The sequence below is a fragment of the Etheostoma spectabile genome, unplaced genomic scaffold, assembly GCF_008692095.1.
Source record: "Etheostoma spectabile isolate EspeVRDwgs_2016 unplaced genomic scaffold, UIUC_Espe_1.0 scaffold395, whole genome shotgun sequence".
Taxonomy (NCBI): Eukaryota; Metazoa; Chordata; class Actinopteri; order Perciformes; family Percidae; genus Etheostoma; species Etheostoma spectabile.
Window position 1 is genome coordinate 3227 of NW_022605600.1, and position 17017 is coordinate 20243.

The 17017-nt window shown below is 44.3% G+C and overlaps 1 long non-coding RNA gene across 1 annotated transcript in view; it reads left to right on the plus strand.

Moving 5' to 3' along the window:
• The first annotated feature begins 217 nt into the window (after positions 1 to 217).
• Positions 218 to 17017, plus strand: part of LOC116686593 (uncharacterized) — a 17189-nt gene continuing 389 nt past the window's right edge. The window contains exons 1-2 of the long non-coding RNA XR_004331302.1: positions 218 to 227; positions 16666 to 16671. This is a non-coding gene — a long non-coding RNA (uncharacterized LOC116686593). The remainder of the gene's footprint in view (positions 228 to 16665; positions 16672 to 17017) is intronic.

Genomic DNA, 17017 nt, shown 5'->3' on the forward strand with positions numbered 1-17017 from the left:
GGGCAGCTTCTGTGGAGCAGGTCAATGCAGGGTCCACAGAAAGCTTAGCTTCCCCCACCTGCACGCGGACTGAAGTCAGAGTGAGGGCATGAGGCGAGAGGAGTGTGAGACAGGTTTCAAGGCTGCAGCAGCACACTCTGGGAAGGAGACGATACAGCTAGCGGCTGCTAGATTTGAAGACGGGCGACTCAGCTAGGAAAAGGGACGACTTTTAAACTTGGTCGCAGGTAAGATCTATCAAGTCTATTGAGCCTCCACATGTAATAATGTGGTTGAGCTAATTATTTGGCAAGGTTTTAGACTTTTTATTGCAGGAACGGAGTTGACAGTTCTAGTAAATTTAACTAGAACTCTAATTCGTCATGCACTATTTTTTGTATAACTATTGACATCTATTTGTTTAGAGATTATCAGCTTTTAACAACATTGAGTGAACATTTAAAGTTCCAGTATATATTATTTCTAAAATAAAGTGGACACATGTATAACTCCATTTAAAACTTTTCAAGTTTTATATTAGTCTGATTTGTTTTTAAAGACTAGTTTGTGAAATACTTGAAAGGGGTTTTTGAAGAGAAGTGTTTTATGTGTGCTCTACAGGCTTATGAGTCAAATGTTAATTTGGTTTATGGGCTATCAATGACATTGTGGGGGGAAAAAGAGTGTAAACTTAAATGTGTATAGGACCACTACGAGGAGACACTGCCGATTAAGCGTTAACAGCAAACAAGTTTTATTTTTAATCTAGGAGCGTGCTTCATGGTCGTTATAACGTTTAATATCTTTTTGGTTTTAGGTCCAGAAAATTGCTGGGAGTTGAGAAAAAACACAGGGTATGTGTCTTGTATAAAAGATTTATCCAAACAACTCAATATGCAAGGTCCACGTACGTACTATGACTTACAGTGTAGGATACTTCACATCAGAGGAAGACATTGTACTACAGTATTTACATGACAGAGAGCTGTAGATCAGAAGCAATCACAAAATATAACAATGACAAATGGTGATATCAGACATCAGCATTATGAGGTCCTGGAAGTATGAACCTCCTGGTCGTAGGAGAAGCTAAGTAGCAAATACTTCTGCGTCATAAACCACCAAAACCAGACCATTCTGTGGTGTGAAGACAGAGAGAGGACAGAGGTATTTGGTGACTTAATTAAAACTGACCAAGGGGGGTTGTGAAAATGGATTTATCTGCCTAGTCAATCTGATAGTTCTGTTTGCGCAGCGCTCGAAGGAATAATCTCAGAGAGTAGGCTACGTATGTTCTGACAACTCACAGCAATTTAATACAATAACAGAAAAGAATCCCCAAGTCTAAAACCGTTTTGCATGGAGTCTGCTGAAGGCCTGGATAAACTTTCCCCAAATAGGGACACACAAGTATACAGACATGTCTTGTTTATAGTAATAGCTGACCATAAGAAGACCACGCTCCTGTATCGCACTTGTGTCTGGTGGTGCGTTAAAGTGTGGGAGATTAGGCGTCCTTGAAATTCGGGAATTGTTGTTTGTTTATTTGAAAGCCAAAGACAGTCCCCAAAATAGTGCTACTTTGAACTTGGTGTGATTTATGAGTTGTATGGCACATTTTAGCCTGCCAAGCTCGGCTGCTCTCTGTCTCTGGTCCTCAGGGTGAGAGGGGGAGGGGCCAGATCTAGAAGCAAGCAAAAGCCAATGGTGCTTTTTTAACATAGTTAACGATATGCACAAAGGATGCACTGAGAATTGTTTTGTTATAATGTAGAACATATTGTAAAAAAGTAAAGTGCCCATATATGAAAAAAAATACTTTTCTGGTATTGGGTGTTGTTTTCGTGTCTTCGTGTGTTTCTACACACATACAAACTTGGGAGAGAAACTATCAATGGTGTCTGAGTGAGATAAGGTTTATGAATGTACTCTGTCTTCAGTCTCCGGGGGAGCTGTCAAACAGATGCACGGCTCTCTCTCATAGCAAGCAGGGGCTACCTGTAACACTGCTAGACTAGCATGCTAGCCGTTCAATGGCAAAACACTGCACAACATCACTAGTTGACCCTAAATCGACAGAAAGTAATTCCCAAACAACGATCAGTATAGAAGTCAGATGTGTCACTCTAGAGCTAAAACAGTGACCTGAAACACAAAGGGTGAAAACGGATCTGCAGCAAGTGCAGTACAACAAAAATATGGTGTTTTTTGCACATGCCACCATGCGAAGCCTATCTGGTACAACCCCAACAACTACCCGTTCAATGAACCTGAAAAAGAGCAGAATATGGCGCTTTAAGATTCTCTAGCCCTGTTATTAGTTAGCTCGTATTACTATTTTCTGGAAAAAACCCTCCGCATACCCACTATCACCACTCATATCCACCATCATGAATGACGGTAATATCCATACCCCAAATGGATAACAAAATGCAAGTGAAAGGATGCAGTCCTTAGACTGTGCTGGATGAAATAGTATGAGTAAAATGCAGGGCTGTTATCTGTTCATGCAGATATGCCACCCATGTTTAAGTGGTGATGGGTTTGACTGTGGGTAAAGTAAGTTAGTTGCACACACAATGTAGTGGCATGTTTTTAAGTCTGACTGTGGCAAACAATTTCAAAACAAAATAGCTTACCATTTGCCTAAATCCCAACACCAGTATGCTAGAAGGTCTGTCTAGTTCCAACAACTTAGTTATTACGTTGTTGTAAATATCAAAGCTGAGCCCCCCGGCATCAGCATCTTTTAAGAAAACTATAGTTGAATGGTCTGCTAAAGTTAGACTTGAAAGTGACGGGATGTTTTCATGATTATGCTTTTTATCCGTACAGTGGACTGGACTTTGAGGAGTCAGAGTGATTACTCGGGTTGATTATGGCAGCAGATGAACCCGATTAACATCGAAGCCTTCTGTACACAATGGAAAAGGGGCCTCCACCTTCACGGGAAAGACCACAATGATCCTCCTGGAGGGTGGGGGGTCTCCTGCGTATGGATGCACTGGACCTATTCGGTTTCGTCTTGCTCGGTTTTTTTCTTAGCAAAAAAGTTAGATACTTTAGAGTTTTGCGTATCAGTACAAGCAACTGTCAGCATTTCAAAGGAAAATGCCCCGTCTGGACATCTTGGTCTCTAAACTATAACGTGCTGTCATATTGTTCATCTTTCCCTACGAGCAGATTAATCGATAATGAACAATTGGTGTGTTGCTGCCCTAGTCCACATACAGTATCCCAGGGCTCCAGACTGCTACCAAAAGTTCAGTGTGCAACGAAATTTTAAATCAGTCACACATAGGCAACAGTAATATTCCCCTTTTCTGTTTTAGATGTAAATAGAGGGAGGCCAATGCGTGTGAGAAAGGTTGGGAATGGACCCCTGTACGTGGCTAACGGTGCTGAGAGGGAAGACGTCCTGAGAGATAATCAAGCTGCACTGGCAGTGAAAGGAATTCGATACAGATACTTGATACATGCGTCTAAACATGAGGATCAACACTATCACTTGTTCTTCTGACATGCGGCCACGGTGCTAGAGCCAGAGGAGATCTACAGTGGCACAGTTGGATTTTAGCTTCAGAGTAGAGGGTGTGGTGGCCAAAAAAAAGGCCCAAAAGCACCAAATTCTAAAGCGCTCCACCTTCAAAGTTCTTATAATGTTTACTACATTTGTTAAGTAGTCAACTCAATTTTTCATATCCATATCTTACATGCATGGGAGGTGGTCAGAATGTTAGGAACACATATAAATTTGTAAGTGTTCAGTACTTTATCTCTAAATCAGACATCAGTGCTCATACCAGGATGAATTTAAGACCTCTGACAGGGTCAACCAACTGATATCAGAGGCATGCTCGTTATATGCTTATACGTGTGTAATAAACACGTGACTTGAAACAGTGACACCAGTGCATACCACTGGGGAAACTCTCATGTCGCAAATCATTGTATCGCCTTTTGCAGACTAAAGTTAAGGCATTCACTAGGTTGTCTTTCATTTATGCATAGGATAAGGTGCACGTTTTTGTTTGATGGTGTTTTTACAGAGGAGGTTATGACCTCTTGTCCCAAAAGGAGACTTGAGTCCCTCAGTGAAGATGGTGAGTTCAGATGTAGTAGATGGTGAGTGAAATGTATTTATATGAAATTCACCAGAACTCCGCTTTTGAAAATTATGATAGTATCAATGATAGTATATCATATTGTAATATCCTAGTACACACTGCTGCTTCGTTTAAAAACACAGTTTTGACTTTTGAAATATAAGTTGTAGTAGCCAGCTGTCAGAATGTAGTTGACAAATGGAACCAGATTATTCATTCTACATGGGTTTAATAATGGTTGCTAATGTTGCTATTCTACAGTTAGCTCTGAGTCAAGGAACACGGTTGGGAAGCGGCCCTCACAGAAGAAGGAAAAGAAGTAAAACGACCAAGCAAGTGGACGCAATGGGTAAGTTCTTAAAAACTGGGCTACAAAGGTTTATATTCTAAAGCGACCATTAAACGCTCTATGTGACTGTCTGCGAGCCACGGCAATGGGTTGGGGACATTACTTACTTATGTAACTTGATATTGAAAGCAGGACTTGGGCTGTGTGCCCCGGGGCAAACTGCACACAGGCCCAAAACAGTGGTCTAGCCATAGTCAGCGTTATTTTATTGCTTTTTAAAACAGAAATCAGAAAATATATGGAAATAGTTTAACAGCCGCCAAATTATTGTAGCCGTTAAGGGGTTTGTCAGGCTATCAGTGGTTGTAAGAGGCTGGTGTGGACTTCAAAGTGACACCAGTGCCTATCCCCTAGTGTAAACTCTCAGTATCAATATTAATCATATTTGCATACCGTTGCATTCCCTAGGTTGTCTTCTAACTGCATAGGAGGGTTGTCGGTTTTGCCTGCTGGTTTTTCATGATGGAGGTTCTGACCGCTGTCCGCCACCCGCGACTCGAGCCCCTCGTGGCGCTGGCATGCGATGGCGATGGTGAGTTTCCCTGCTCTTCTTCTTTCACTTCCCCCCCCCCTGCTTTTCCCCCCGGCCCCCTGCCCCGCGTTTTCTCACCCTTAGTAGCGTAGGACTACCCCCCGTGCCTGCCTATTGAATTTGTCCCCCTTTCCTCCTTTGTGCTTTTCATCGTTGTTCCCCCCGCTCCCGCTTACAGTAATCTGTGTGTCCTTCTTATGGCAGTTAACTGTCCGATACAATCCTTACACATGCACTTCTGCATCTTCCTTTTCGTGAGAATTCCCTCCGTACAACGGCTGCTCATGATTGTCTGCTACCGTTTTGATACTGTTTTTTTTTTGCGTTCCCAGGTCACCCGTGGTTGGCAGCGGCCCTCGCGAAGACAGACCCGCCGTGAAAAGACGGTGAGAGAAAGGGTAAGTCTTACAAAGCTGTCACTAGTGTCCTTTCCTACCGTCATGTAGGATAAGGCGTATTCATTGTGGATCGTCAAATAATGTTGAAAGATCCTCGCTACGACACTGTGCTACCTGTTGATGTTTGCATTTCTAGGTGTATGTAGCCCAGCCTATCAGATGTAGTAGTTTGTTTTCTGTCAGCACTTCTTTCCCCACCCCTGTAAATGTGCACTGTTATGTAATATCGTTTGTAGTGTGTATACCCCCCTCCTCAAAGCGCTTTACCATCCAGACTAGTGAAACATTCCCATGTCACGACCCTTGTACAATGTGGCCGGGGTGCCGTAAAGGTGACCGAACTGTCATTTCAGACATAAACATTTCACACACATCTACCACACTGCTCCTCCGCTCAACATTCAACACCCCTCTCCCCACCGCCCTCCGATCCAACCCACCACATTACACCCCTGTCTCCGATAAGACAGTTCACACCTCATTCACACTCGCATGCGCGCACCGTAGGAGCAACCGCTCTCCCCTGGGCACCGCCGCCCACCTGGACCTGGTTCAATTACCGAGATTTCATGTAACGACCGGGTTGCTTATGCCTGTGTCTGCTACCGTTCTAGATCTGAGTCCAGGAACAAGGTTGCTGCGAGGCCTCCGAAGAAGAATTCAGACGTACCAAGACCAGCAACCGTGGATAGCACGGGCGCGTCTTTCCCCCCCTGGGGCTCCCTAAGGCCGAAGACAGTCCGCCCCTAGTCTTTGGACAGTTGGACTTTTGTGTTGTTGCCAGCAAAGAGAATAGTCGCTACGTCTCCGCTTCATTTACTCGGCTTTTCTCATCTCTCTCCGATCTGGGTTAGCATAGCCTTTAACCACACTCACGGCCACAGTTGAGGTCCACAGGCAGGTACTCGTAACCACCACTCTAAATCTGGTAGTTTAATTATTGCACGTCTTCACTCCTAGGCCCAGCAGGGCTGAGGTCTATGCCTGCAGTCTTATGCTTGCTCCTGTCCCAAACGACACCTGCTGTCGCTTTGATCAGGCAGCGCATTCTGCCCTTGCTTGGCGAGTCCTCGCGTCAAGGGGTTTGTCATATCCTACAATGGCGTGCCCAGTTGTTACGCATCCTCCTAGCGGTGTGGTCCGTGTGACCCGCTTGTCCGTAGCGTCTCACTACACCTCCTGCATCCGCAATTTCCTTTGACTCTCTAGTTCTGTTACCATTGAATGTATGACGCCGCCCCCTGTCGTCTGTCCAAATGTACGCCTGCACCCCGCTACCGTCCCGCGTACTAGCGTTAACTGAACGACCCCCTACCTGGTGTGTCTGTAGTTTAAGTCGCATCCCCTCACCGCCCTGATCGTCTTTCTCTGTCATCTGTAGTGCCGCCCACAGTAAAGGGAAGTGTGATCAAGACCTGGAGGGTGAGAGGCAGAGCGGATGTACCAGTGACGACCGTGGAGGGCGGCCCCCCGAGCGGAGTAATCTACGGGAGGCCCGTGGACAGCAAGCAGAGATGGAGTGCACAGTGGAACAAACCATGGCCCCGTTGCTCCGCCCCGGACTGCGAGCCTCTCCCGGCGTATACGCCATGGCCTGGAGCCACAATGAGTGGGGACCAGCTTGGTCACCAGGTCCTGCGATAGGCTGTAAAGCAAGTTGGGGTAAACACACGTTACGTTACCGGAGGGTGGCTCACGTCCGCCGCATCTTGGGCTAGATCTGTGTGTGCACAATATAATGTTGTGTTTAGTTGAGCTGGGCCGTACTCCACAACCTGTGTCATAAGACTTTGTTTTTAGATATCTCATATGTGCCACAATTTTGTTGTTATAAAATATAGAACCGAGAAAATCGCGGGAAAGATGGTGAGGCGAGAGAGAGTAAATGGATCTGCCTCGATATAGATGTGTGAAATTCTGTAGACCACTTTTTTAGCCCCCCCGTTCAGTCAGTTTCCGTCTACACAACTCAGCTGATCGAACCTACTGGAATCGTGAGAACGCGAGCTTTAATGTCACATATATCATATTTATCTGTGTCCTATATTCGTATGCAGTGGTGCTATTACACATCACACCGTGGCGAGTCGCGCGCTCTCGAGTGTCGCGCTGCCTCTTCTTGCAATACATTTGGTGCAAAATAATTTCGCTCCTGGTGGCGTTTAGTCGTGGCGCTCTGAGCCAACCGTGACGGGGGACAAGCTGGGTTCGATCGCTGATGAGGAGAACCTCACAGTCCGGCGTGTGTGTAGCATGAGTGCTATGCGTTAGCTATTCACGTAGTCGCCAGTCAATTGTGTAATACTGTGACGACATTTTATATTTATGCACACTTTCACAGTCCCGACTCGGACAATGAGGGGGTTTCCCCAGAGGGGGGTTTTTTCCACTCCCTGGCACAGCCGCCAGAGGACAGTCGTCAGTGGGATCCTCCTCGATCAGCGCGAGACGTGTCTTGAGTGAGGATCTATTCTACGTGGTGTTTCCCGCTGGCCCACACCGTCCTGTTGGGCAGATATGTCCCTCATCTGGCAATGAAAACCATGTGTCCCCCCGCCTGTGGACAGACGTTCCCTCATCTGGCGATAGAAACCCTGTGTCCCCAACCGTACTGTTGGACAGAGTTTGTCCCTATCGACGGCGCCCGATACAAACGTTGTTGCTCTCGGTCTGTCTGAGGCAGATGTCTCGTCCCTGTTCCCTCTCGCGCGGATTGTGAAATCCTTGTTATTACGCACGCCGTGTACTAGAATCACAGAGTTGTCCATCATTCTACGCGATGAAACCGCCTTGCTTGTCCCTCACGTACTGAGAGAGATTCAGAGTTCATCCTGTATCAGGCCGTGTATAGAACCCGCATGTCTACCCCCATCGTTGTGACCCGCTAGTGTGTCGCGTCATCTCGCGACGATGACAGAAAACCTTGCCTGTACCCGTATTGTGTGGGACGGAGTAGTCCATCCATTTGGCACTGAGAAACCCTGCTTCCCGCTGTCCCACGTTGGAAGGGTGTGCGCCGTGCATCTGGGATAGAAAACTCCTGCTGTCACACACCAGTTCCCTGTTTGATAGAGTGTCCTCATCAGGCATCGAAGCGCCTGCGCGTCTAGCGTCCTGTTGGCCAGCGGCGGGGTGTTGTCTACCACACATCAGGCGAGGCGCACTGCCTGTTCCCGACTCCTGCCTTGACAGATTGTGGCCGACTACTGGCGATCATAACCTGACGTCCCGTCTGTTGGCGAGTTGTCACTCGTCTGGCGATAGAAACCGCATGCTCCCCCGTTCCTGTTTGCACATGTATATGTGACCTCATGGCCGCTGCCCACCCACATGCTGTACCATCCCGTCTGTTGGAGCAGTTGTCCCCTATTCTGGCGATTAGACCCCTCGTTGTCCCCGCCCGTCACTGTTGGACAGAGTGTCCCTCACCCAGAATGCAGAGACTCCACGACGTCCACTGTTGTTGCGACGCGTTTGTCCTGTCCCCAGCGCCGGACCTGCCCGTCCCCGTTGTTGGACAGGCACACGCCCACTACAGTCCACAGTGCTGCCAAATTCGTTTCCTGTTAGGTAAACATGGCCTCAGAAGTGTGTGCCCTCGTCCCCCCCCCGCCGCGCGACCTGCCGTGGGTGATGGCGAGCGCCCACCTGCCGAGTACATCCTTATCCTTCCCCTAACCGCGTCTGAAATAATATCTATACTGCTGTGATATCCTTATCGATCCTAGTACTTAATCGTCATATATATACTATCCGTAGTACCTATCATATCCTTCTCATTCATATAAACTATCTCCGTCCTCGCTGCCTTGTCCGTATCCTAGATTATGAGCAGTGTCCAGGGCCGCTTCCAGCGGTTGAGATATCACTGAGTTGTGGTTGGTTGGACCCCTCATGTGACTGGTAGTGTGGAACCCCGACATGTATCGCTAGAGATTTTGTTTTTCCCATGTGTTCCCCCGCGCCTCTGCGTAGCTCTCACTTTGCTCTCAAGCATTTAACACTCATATACGAGCCCGTCCTACCCAAAGGGCTCATTGTTGGCCGTCAGGGTTCTTGTCCCGATGCAAGTGTGTTGTGCCACGTTTGCACGACCTCCTTCCATGTGCGATATAAACCGCCGCAACCATCTCACCGTGAGTTGACGCAACTGAATCTAAACTGTTTGCTAATGGCGTTCACATGAATGTCCTGTGCTTGCTTTGTCACAGTTGTTTCAAATTGTCTAGAAAGGATCCCGTGCCTTTGTGCAGTGTAGTCTGACTCGCAATGGTCTCAGCACGCCGATACATGAGTTATCTATTATCTATGTCTATAGCATCTTATCTATCCGGACGTGTTGCTCAAAATCGAACACTGGTAGAAAATACCAATACCTCCTGAATTAACAGCAGACGATATGTTTGACATGTCTGAGCCAGAAGTGAACACAAATGTGCGCCTTAGAGTAATGTGTCCTGCAGTCTGCAGTGATAGACACTGCCGGGTTTTTCCTTGTTTGATAAACTATCATCTGAGGCTGATAAGAGTCAGGGAGTGCATTAGCTGCTTAACACGATAGATGAGTGTACTTGTAGTCATCGCAGAATATGGTGTGGTCCAGCACCTTGACCCGGTTGTTTTACCCGGTGCCTCACATTAGCTCTACAGGAAGTGTGTGTGTGTGTGTGTGTGTATATGCAGTACAGGCCAAAACATTCAATGAGTTTCCTTTATTTTCATGACCATTTACATTGTAGATTATCCCTGAAGACATCAAAACTATGATGAACACATGCAGAATAATTTACTTAACAAAAAATGGTGAAATAACTCAAAACATGTCAGCCTGAAAAGTTTAAAGCCAACTACAACTGGGGACAATTTTCCAGAGCGACTGCCCTTCATTTCTTAAAGTAATGATGGCGGAGTACTCTAGTTTTAACGACTACTCAAAGTGCTTTTACATTCACACACCGTGGCTGTGTCTCAAATCGCGCACTTCCCTTAGTGCACTTACAGAAGTACACTTGTGCACTACGTACTATCTTGCATAGTGGTAATTTTGACAGAGGTGTGTCTCAAATCGCGCACTTCATGGCACTTACCGGAAATGACGATCACATTTATCCTCTTCTTCTGTACAATTAGGAATTTCACCAGGGGAGAGCATTCCAGTCTATTGTGTTTCGCGAAAAAATATTCCTGCTTTGTTTTTGATATTTTATTTTATTAAGCTTCAGTAGGTAACTTTTGTAAAAATGTATTTTTACATATTGTTAAAACTGTCACTATGTGACAGTAGAATAAGAGACAGATAATCTGTGAAAAAATCAAGGTCCTGTCCTCTCTGTGCTCCTGTGCCACTTCGAAAAACACGCTCTCCGGTCAGAAACAGCCAATCAGGTCAAGAGGACTGTGCTTAGCAGTGTCAATCACTCGGTTACGCGCTGCTCATACCCCTCCCACCGCACAGCGCGTAACAGTCAAGATTGCTAGTGCACTGCAGCTGTGCTAATCGCGGGGAGAAACAACTTTCAGGAAAACTGCCATTTCCGAGTGACACTGCTCAGAAAACAAGAAGGGGAAAACAGAGAAGAGTCTCGATGATGAAAAGCGGAATAAAAAGACAGAATTAAACCGAGCCCGAAATAAAACGAGGGTCCACTGAGCGGCTTTTCAGAGGTGGAGGGGCTACGCCTACTGGAAGGATTCAACACGGATTCGAGCTAGCGTTAGCCACATTTCTGCTCGACATGTAAGTATCCCTGCGAGTGTTTAATTTTTAAGAACAAGCGTACACAACTAAGATTGATGGTTACAGTACACTGGTGATAGCGCAAATCTCATTTAACTCTGTGCTTGTTGCTAAATCTTACAGGTAGCTTGTAGCACGCAGGACTGTTGAGCAGGTGAAAGATTAACTTTAATTGCTAACTCCTTCACTCAGTATAAGTAATATTGTTTCGATGCCTCATTAGTAAGCCAAAAGGTGTTTTTGTTGATCACAATAACTGTAGTATGGTTTAAACTACTTTTATGTGCGCTGTCCCTGTCAACGTTTGGCAAGGCAGACTTCTATTTGATTATTTTTTACATACAGTTTTCTCCCCTGAGGATGTAATTTGTAAATCAAATGTCTGACACACATTCTTTGTGCTCCTTCAACAGGTCAGACATGGCCCAGACTCAGAGGCACGTGAAGGAATCGTCTTCAGTCCAAATCAAAATGTTCAGGATTTCCTTGTGCAGTAGTACTTGCAAAAAAAAAGCTGATTTATTTTACCCATAGCAAAATAAAACCTAAGTATATTCAATATGTTGTTATTCCTTGGCTTATTGAGCTTCCTCACTGATTCATCTTCCTACTGAAAGTGTACTGTTTTAATTGATCCAAAGGTAATTCAGTAATGTATGTGTAACGTGCTACGTGTTCACACAAAGTGTGAGCGATTACATAAAAAATAATTTTAAACCCTTTATTGAAAAATTTACAACACTTTTATATACAAATATTTAAATAAGCAATTTTTTTTACATAAGCTATACCCTCCTCAGATAATCCCTCTACTGTCCATGAGGATGTGGAAAGCATCGGTGGCCCTGCTTACTAGCCTGCGCGTTCACGGCAAGCTCGCTGTGGGGGGAGGAGCTGTGGAGGGGGGGGGGGGCTGTAGAGCAGCAGAGGCAAGGGGAGGGACCTGTAAGGTGTGCTTGTTCAAATTTTTTGGCTAGTCCACGTTTTCCAGAACTCCCACTGCAGCTTAAATAAAATAATATTTATTTATAAATGTGATGTATTTGCTCCGTGTCACGCCAGGATGACGATTGCGACACCGCGTCATGTCACCCCCCCATTAGCTTCAAACAGTACACACACTGTATCGTAATATTCGTTCTTGTTATCACTCTTAATATTATTATAAACCTATTCTTTGCAGTCCACTCTTTTATGTATATGCTTATGTTTCTGCTCCAAAAAAAATAAGTAAAATATATCATCATACGTTACTGTCATTTTAATGTCAACGGTTTCATGAGGACATCCTTGTGGCCAGAGATAAGACTGTTGGTATAAAGCATTACCCTTACAACTTATATTATATAATAACAATATAATAACAATATAACATACCTACACTTACCTAATAGACAAACCATCATTACATCTTTTATAAGTTGTATTTTTGTTCTAAAATGGTCTTCATGCGTGACAACAATAGTGAAAGCAAGAGAGTAACAGAATTGAATTTAAATAGACCCGTTCCTATTCATTATTGTTTGCTACAGTCGCAACGTGTAATACAAAAGATAACAAAGTTAAATACTTTTAATATAATTTTATCTAAAAATGTGCTTGTAGTTCTGCAGGCTCCCCCCAGGCCGTAGCTAGTCTGATGGGGACAGGGACATGAGGGGGGATTCCAGACTCTCCAGGGGATCCTTCTACGGTATGATGGCCATCGTCACCCCTAAATGATGGACCTCTATTCCTCGTTGGTCCCTGAAGAGACGGGTTATACAGGATAATCATCAGGGGGAGGCAGTATAAACAGGATATACATCAGGTGGAGGCAGTATATACACATCAGGTGGAGGCAGTATAAACAGGATATACATCAGGTGGAGGCAGTATATACACATCAGGTGGAGGCAGTATAAACAGGAATACTCGGTGGAGCAGAAACAGTGGATACGTTCGCTCTGTAACGTTACTGACAATCAGCTGATCGCTATTTCGCTGAGCTAACGCTCACATCGATTATGTACAACTTGTTAAGATCATACATCTAACACTAAAACGTCTACAATGGGACGAAAGTTTAACACAAACAACAATATACTACAAATAAAGTACGTTAGATAACTATTGCCAATCTTGGTTAAACTGCCGCTGTTGCTAGCTAAGGTTGGCTTGCTAGCAAGTCAATTACGGTACTAATAAACGTTATATTCGTGGTACAAAAATTTTATCGACTGTAAATTAACCAAATATACATTTACAAGTGGCTATATGTATGCAAAAAACACTCACGTTCAACTTTTGTGTGCTCCGTCGGTCTCGCTATACGCGTTTCGGCCGCCGCATCTAGTTTTCAACGGTTGTTAGCTCCGCCCCTTCCGCTACGTAGCCAAGAGGCGACGTTGAGGTGGGGAAAGTGTCCATCGATCTACACTATCTCTGAGACCGGTTTGAGTGCACCATCCGGGTATTTTAAGTGCACTGCATTTGACCGCACTTCAACAATGTGAACGGAACGCTGTACTCAAAAAGTTAGTATTTAGTACAGAAGTGCGCGATTTGAGACACAGCCCGTGGCCAAGGATGCCTCATCAGATAAACATGCACACACATTCACACTCCGATGCGCATCAGGGGTAAATCAGGGTTCAATGTGTTTCCCAAGGACACTTCGACAGGGGACTGCAGGGCCAGGGATCGAACCACCAACCTTCCAATTGGCAGGCAACCGCTCTACCGCTGAGCCACAGTCACCCCAATAAATGATCTATTCGGTCAGATAGGCATTTGTGGTGAAAGAAATACAGTTACAATTTATAGCATTTGATTCAAAATCCAAATTCAGAATTCTTTGGATAACTTTTAATTGTGAGTGTCAGTAGATACTACCTGCCAAGTTTCAAGAAGATTGCAGTTACGGCCTAGGAGGAGTTCGAAAGGATGTAAAACACATGACAATTCATAAATTCAAAATGGCCGCCTTCTGGTTGGGCGGAGCTAATGAAGGTAAATGGGAAAGATGTTTGCAATGGTTAGAGCAATATGCGTATGTGGGTAATGAATTTTAAAAAAAATTATTACAGCCCCATGTAATGTCCAATTCACTCAAGATTTGGCATGGATGCTCATGTTGCTATGCTGAACATTATTTGGTGGCAATTGGAATAAATCTTGGCCAGATACACAACTTCCTGTTTCAATAGCCGCCTACAGGAAGAAAATAATATATTTAAGAAAACAAAATAAATTCTAACGGCGCCATCTAATGTCCAATTCACTCAAAATTTGGCATGGATGCTCACACCGCTATGCAACACAACTGTGTCATGTTTGGGGGCAATTGTAATACATCTTGGCCAGATATGCAACTTCCTCTTTCAACAACCCTGAGAGGAAGTTGGTCCTCTATAACTCACACAATTTTCGCACTATCAGAATTCTTTGGATAACTTTTCATCATAAGTGTCAGTAGATACTACCAGCCAAGTTTCAAGAAGATTGCCCTTACAGCCTAGGAGGAGTTTGAAAGAATGTAAAACACATGACAATTCATAAATTCAAAATGGCCACCTTCTGGTTGGGCAGAGCTAATGAAGGTAAATGGGAAAGATGTTTGCAATGGTTAGAGCAATATGTGTATAAAATTTGGTGAAGATTGGAGTGACTATGTCCAAGTTAAGGCCTTTCCACAAATTAGGGGGCGCTACAGAGCCCGCTTATAGGTATGGGCCAAAATCGCTGAACAGACTCACAAAGCTCCGCAGTGTTTACGTGGGCGCCAATTTTTGTGAGTTTTCGTATATATTGAGGCCGTCAAAAATGTGCCCAAGTGCTAAATCCAATTAAGGGGGCGCTATAGAGCAACCGTACCACTCTCAAGCCTAAATGTGGATTCAGATGAAAGAGTTTCATATTCTCCACATGGCTGTAGGATTTGGAGAGTTTTCATGGATCCTAAGGTCCTCAAAAACGTCTTTGAAATATGAGACATTTCGCACGAAATACGCCATTTCGTAAATTATAATTTTTTTAGATTTTTTATAAAAATAGCATGATACAGTTCCAGATGATACGCATGATCCCTCAAAAATTGGTTGGGAAATGATTACATTTTTATTGTCAGGGTGCACGTTAGGTGGCGCTATGGAGCACTCGGTCATTGCCCGAGCCCAATCACTACAGAATTCGGTCATTTTTTATAGGTCTGACATGTGTGCAATGTTTTCATGTCCTTGAAGGTTGCACACTGGTTTCTTTTCTCTGGCTCCCAGAAGCTCTTTGTTCTTTTTGAATTTGCCAGACGTTGTTCACTAAAGCTTTGCACCATCTTGGAGGAAGCTTGAGAGCTTTTTTGCAACTTTCTTAGATGCAACCTGACCACTTGCACTGTTGATCTGTTCCTCAGGAATGCTATCAAGATCATAGGAATTCTGCCTCCGCTCCACAGCTTCCATTATCTTCTGTATGTCTGTTTCGTCTCGGTCCATTCTGGATGCTCCATGCTCCTTGTGTGCTTTTGGGCTCTGATCATCAGTGTCACAAGTAAATGATACATGATGTGAAATTTTGATTTTGGAAGAAAGTATGTCATCTGTATATATAGCGAGAGTGTTATGGACCTCATCATCTCTCTATGAGCAAATGTAAGTATGCGTTGGAGGCCTTTGTCATGCTATATTTACATATTAGGTACTGCTGGATTCAGCACAACCCCACCCTTCCAACAAGCCATCATATCTGTTTCTACAATAATCCCTGGCAAAGCAACCATTTAAAGTAAATTAAAACATTCTGCCTAGATATTCATTTTCTGAATGTCCGCCTAATTTAGGTATGTGTTTATATGTCTCAAATTATTCCATATATAACGATATTCACATCCAGTCTTTTCCAGTAGGTACAGCAACTCCCTGAGGACAAACTTGCCAAGTTTCAAAGCTCTCAGCTTGTGTGATTGATCTGCAGTTGTTTATATGCCTTACCTCCTATACAGACAGGCTATATTTTAGTACATTTTTGGTTTTGGAGTGTATAACAATATCTGTTAATTTAACAATCTTAGCAGTAAAATATTTTATATGAGAGACCTTAAAGATGAGGAAAAACACTGTTGTGATCTACCTCTGGAAGGGGTTTCTCAATTATATGGGGCCATTGTCACTAGCCTATTTGGTTTAAGCATGCAACTTGTTGTGGGTCTCTCGTCAAGTCCCAGCAAATCCATTAAAGGTTTGGCAATAAACTCTGTAGGTTGGGGACCCTCGGACAGACCCACAAGTTGAAAATTTTGCCATCTAGAGCGTGCCTCAAATTCTTCACATTTCTTACCCAGAGACTCCACCGTAGCAGATAGCATAGCTACATTCACCTGCATGTTAGTTGGTCCAAGCGCTCATTAGCGGAGCGCTCCAGATTGCTGATGGTTCCACTTTGCAGGGTAGACTTTTTCTTGCAGCAGTTTGAGAGCAGTCACCACCTCCTTCTTAACCAGTTCCGATATGGTTGACTCAAATTTGGTCACAATTTCAGTTTGTTGTTGTCCATCATTACCTTAATGCTACGTAGCATCTCTTTATCAGCGCCTGGTCTCTCAGGTGATACAGGCTCCGAGGGCTGGAGTTGCAGCCTGTTCCGACTGGTCTTCGCAGAATCATTTTTTGCCCAACAGCTCAACATTAATGCGGTTCGGACTCTCAAGATGCAGGTCTCCCAAAAAACGTTCAATAACCTTAAAGTTGCAGACAGTCGACAAACTTAGAATGACATTAAAACTATTATATAATCACATTACCGAGGAACGACCAAAAAACTATATTGTTCGCATCCCACCGCAATCAATATTCCTTTTTTTACCCTCAATCTCGGTGGGCAGAGTGTATGTAATTAGTATATTCCAACTAGCTACTGCTCCCAATAAGTGACAAAATAACA